Genomic DNA, 5,121 nt, shown 5'->3' with positions numbered 1-5,121 from the left:
AGGAGGCTGAGGCAGGAGGATCTCTTGAGCCCAGGCATTCGAGGCCAGACCACAAGAAAATGTGGCAAGACCTTGCCTCAAAAAATAAAACAGGTGAGAAGTACTCCCTCTCTGTCTCTCTCTCTCTCTCTCTCTCTCTCTCTCTCTCTCTCTCTCTCTCTCTCTCTTCTCTCAGAGAACTGAACGTCTATCAGATCGGAGGCAGTTTTGGATCATAACTGAAAATCTGAAACGCCTCCCATTGAGGACAAGAGTTTCCCTCCCCTGGAATCCAGGCATTCTCGGGTTTCACTAACAGAGCTCAGCAGAAGGGGTGCTTCCAGGGCTTGGTCATAAAAAGTCAGAGCACCTCCCGTGGTTGGTTGGACCCTCACTCTTGGCCCCTGCGATAGCACAGAGGAAGCCCTCCCGCCCTGCAGCGCAGGTCAGGCTCCATGGAGGGAAGTCAAAGGTGTGCTCCTCAGCTGACCCCATGCCTGCAGGTGATAAGACCTGCCGAGGTCCCTGGAGAGAGTATTAAACCTTTTGTAACAATCAGAGCAAGTCTTTGTGCTTTGACTGTTTGAGAAAGAGGCTTAAAGGGGGGCTGTGGTTAGCAAGGGCCACAGAGCATGTTGGGTGTAAGAGTCAGGGGAAGAGGCCGTGGATCCCACGGGTGAGACAGTGGAGACGGACAGTCACAGTCCTCAGTTAGACTCCTCAGGTGTAAGTGCAACCAGAGTCCTGCAGGATCACATGTCCTGTGCCTGCCCAGCCCCCAGAGAACCGTTGTATATGAGGATTGGGTTGATTTTTACATCCCATCTGCTTCAGTCTGCTCACGGGTGAGACTGAATCCTAGAAAGGGGAATGACTCTCCCAAGGTGACTAAGCAGGCCAGCCAGGACCAGGAGCCGAATATTTTCTTCTCTGCCCTGTCTCGCCCTCAACGCCCCAATCCTTCCTAACACTGAGCCTTCGGGGCCACGGAGCTCTCTCTCTTAGAAATAGACACACTGTGCGGAGTGAGAGTCTAATGGTGTCCTCCCTTCCTGGTCCCAGCTCCCAGACTGGGAAAGTGCATTTGAAAAAAGAAGTTTGTTTAAATCAAGTTTCACGTCCAGGGTGGACGTCTGGCCCAGGTAGTGTAGGGCTTTGTGGGGCAGAGAGAAGACTGTGGTGTTCTGGAGGATTTTAAGCTTGGTTTGAACAAGGGCTGACATTCTATTTAAAATGATATCTGGGGCTGGGGATGTGGCTCAAGCGGTAGCGCGCTCGCCTGGCATGCGTGCGGCCCGGGTTCGATCCCCAGCACCACATACCAACAAAGATGTTGTGTCCGCCGAGAACTAAGAAATAAAAAGTGTTGGAAATTCTCTCTCTCTCTTAAAAAAAAAAAAATGATATCTGTGTGACTACTAAAGGACAAAGTGGATACAGTTCCCTTTAAATCTGGGAACATGATACTAGGAAGGCAGATGTTTGGGGGAGACGGCACACGTGGGAGGCTGGGGCACATAGCGGTGGCATGTGACCCAGTCTATTAGTGGGTGCAGCGTCCAGAGCCCTCACCCATTGTGTTGTCACCTCTCGCCTGGGCCGGCTCTGTGGGCCACGTGGAGTCATGAAGATCTTCATGCTAACTCTGGCTGTGCTGCTGCTCCTGACCCAGATCACTCCAGGTAACCTAGACCTCTTCAGGCGCGGGACGGGGTGCAGAGTGACTCTTGGTCACAGCACCTTGGGGCCTGGGAGGCTGGCCAGGCAGGTGGCAAGAGGACAGGATGAGCCCTCGGATCCTGTGTTAGAACCTGTGCCAACATTGGTTAGCTCCGTGCCACCCCCAGAAAACCATTTGGCTCCTTTGATATCAACTTACTCTTCTTGATTTTAAACAACTACTGAAGTTGAGGGGTCAACACTGGACATGATGAAGTGTTGGTATGCAATAGAAGTAGCTTCTTTATTTTCTATAATCACCCTCCCCCCAACCCCAGTGCTGGGGATTGGACCCAGGACCTTGCACTTGCTGGGCAAGCGCTCTACCACCGAGTTCCATCCCGGGCACTATTTTCTATAATGCATCTGAATGTTCCCAGGAACTCCCATGTGCTGATAGCAAAAGTTGGGGTTGGAGAGGGTACAGGGGCCATTCAGAAAGCCAGGAGACAATTCTATCTGTATTTTAGAATTTAAAACAGCTTCTTAGATCTATTCAATCTGATTTGAATAACTGTTGAGTCTTTCAGTATTTTCTAATTTCACCCCACCCTCTTATTCCCATAATGGCAGCTGGATGGAAGAGAGAGTGGATACACCATCACTTAGTTAAAGAATCCATTTGGTAAATATTGTCCAGTGGATTCCATGTGCTGGGCACCGGGACAGGTGCTGGAAATAGAGCCGTGAACCCAGCCCCACCCACCAACCTCCCAACCCAAATCCCTATCTTTTTGGAGCTTACAATTCTACTAAGGAGAAAGCAATGAGCAAAATAGAAAAGAAGGGGGTTACAGTACCAGGAAAAGGGAGTTTGCAATTTGGAACGGGGCATTAAGAAAATGCCCCCGTGTAAGAGGTGACATGAAAGGGTTGAGAGGGTTGAGCTCCGCACACAGGTTGGTAACAGTGACCATTTATGAGCTAAACTGCTTGCTGCAAGTGTATTTACTGATAATCCAGATAAGTTATTAATTTTCTATCAACCTCTGAGGGAGAACAATTCATTTTTGCTCAGTATTGTTTATTGAGAATTCATGGTTCTAGGCCATGAGTTCAGTCTGCTGCACTCATTGTCCCTACTGAAGTAGAAAGTGTCCTCCTCTTGGTCATTGGGGGACTCTTCAATTTGAGTCTTTTTTTTCCCCACCACTTATTATTATTTTTTACATGACAACAGAATATCTTTTGAAATATTATAGAATAAGTATAACTTGTTCCAATTAGGATCCCATGATGGGGAGTGACATTGGTCATATATTTATTTATCTATGAGGACAGGAAAGAAGTGTCTGGTTCATCCTACTGTCTTTCCTATCACCATGCCCCTCCCTTCCCTTCATTCCCCTTTGTTTAGGCCAATGAGCTTCTAATCTTCCCCTCCCTTGTTGGGAGTCAGCATCCACATATCAGAGAGAACATTCTTCTAGTCTTTGATAGCTTCCCTGGTATCTGGTATAACAGAACGTTTTGGACTTGTTTTATAATTTCCTGCCCCAGAACTGGACTTAGCCATATCTCCCAGCACTAGTATCTTTTACTTTTTTTTTCAGATATTCATTTTCAACTTTTATCTAAAACACAGCTTTTATCTTTTACTTTTGTGGGAGATAATATTAAAGACTACAATGTAAGGGTTTAGGGATACTAATCTCTATTGGTTGGTGAAGACATTTTTATAGACCAGAGCTGGAAAAATAGCAATCTTTCTTGTTTCTATCTAAAAATAAAATACACTCATGAGTTCATTGCAATATTTCAATTCAAATTCAGAACTCAGATGAAGAGCCAATTCTTATATCACTTTGATATATATATTTTAATACTGAGAATTCTAGTTCTCAAGGTCACATAGGATGATCGAATCAAAATATTCTATAAGTCATTTATCTCTCATCACATATACAATAGTGTCAGTATAAGAATTCTAATATTACTACAATAGCATATTATTCAAACTAGTTAAAATTTTTGCATATGTTCTCACTATTATTCTCCCATTTTATATTATACTATACCTATATTCTAGGCCCTTATTTTAAACTCATTTTTTTGGTACTAGGGATTGAACTGGGGGATGCTGAACCACCGGAACCACGTCTCCAGCCATTTTTGTTTTTTATTTTCAGACAGGGTCTTGCTAAGTTGTTTAGGGCTTCACTAAGAGGCTGAGGCTGGCCTTGAACTTGTGATCCTCCTGCCTGAGCCTCCCAAGTCTCTGAAATTACAGGAGTGTGCCACTGTGCCCAGCTTAAATCCTCATTTCATTTTATTTCTACAAGTAGTTCTGTCTTTAATATTTAGCCTTGGGCCAATGCCCACCTCATTTGCTTGTCTAATGAGGGCTGGGGATGTAGCTCAGTGGTAGAGTACTTTCCCAGCATGCACTAAGTCCTGGGTTCAATCTCCAGTACCACAAAAAGAAAGAACTAAAAATTTTACAACACCAAAGTGCTTTCCTTTCTAAATTCCTTAGGAAAAGTACATGGTAACAATATTCTGCAAGTCTCAGTATTGATGACAGTTTTCGCTCTTTGTCCTTGGAAGTCAGTTTTGTGGGATGGAACATTATTTGCTTACTTTTTTCTTTCCTTGTGTATCTTAAATATGTGACAATTTTTTTTTTTGGCACAAAGCATCATTGTCTGACTTTCTTCCCCTTATGTCACTTGCTTTTTTGTGTGTGACTTGAATGTCCAAAGCATTTTTTTTTTATTAGAATATACCTTATTTTGGGCCAGTACTCTCAGGCATTTAGTATGTGTTTTCAAATGTTTTTCTATTCCAGGAAATTTTATTGAATATAGTTTGTAATGTTTGCTCTGTTTCCTTATTTTTTCTTCGGTGATTCCATTTTTTTAAAAAAATATTGCATTTCTGCCCACCATCAGTATTTGTTACTTTCCAAATTCCTTTCTTTCTTTTTGATTAAACTCTCATCTGCTGTTATTTTTCAAAGTTTTTATCTGTTGTGGTTGGTATTTACTGATGTGTTCCTTCTAGTTGAGTTCTTACTTGTGAAATGATTTTTAAAAAATTTTGAATCCTGAGAGTCTATCATTTTATATATGAATTTATTTAACACTATCTTTTTTTTACACTTTTTAACTTAATTTAATCCCTAAAACAACTCTCCGAGGTAGGTGTTATACCTTCTTTGTAGAAAAGAGGAAATTGATGCTCTGAGACAGGAAGTAAGCTACTCAAAGTGTTGGCAGGTGATACAGACAAATTTCAGTCAGATCTGTGGGCTTCTGTGGTCCATGCTGTTGACCATTGTGATCCACTGAATTGCAGAGAGGAACATTCGTGAGGGACTGGGATTGAGATGGGGTGTCCAGTGAGCATGTGAGACTCCATCACTACCCTGGATATCTAGAACTGACTCTTCTTTTGACCATTACACTCTTACCACCTGACTCT

At 43.2% G+C, this 5,121-nt stretch overlaps 1 pseudogene; it reads right to left on the bottom strand.

Moving 5' to 3' along the window:
• Positions 1-474, bottom strand: part of LOC144377681 (myeloid leukemia factor 2 pseudogene) — a 1,482-nt pseudogene extending 1,008 nt beyond the window's left edge.
• Between the last annotated feature and the right edge of the window lie 4,647 nt (positions 475-5,121).

Source organism: Ictidomys tridecemlineatus, chromosome 5 (genome assembly GCF_052094955.1).
Source record: "Ictidomys tridecemlineatus isolate mIctTri1 chromosome 5, mIctTri1.hap1, whole genome shotgun sequence".
In the NCBI taxonomy this organism is placed as follows: Eukaryota; Metazoa; Chordata; class Mammalia; order Rodentia; family Sciuridae; genus Ictidomys; species Ictidomys tridecemlineatus.
The sequence above is the reverse complement of the archived record's forward strand: the minus strand, read 5'-3'. Positions and strand labels throughout refer to the sequence as shown.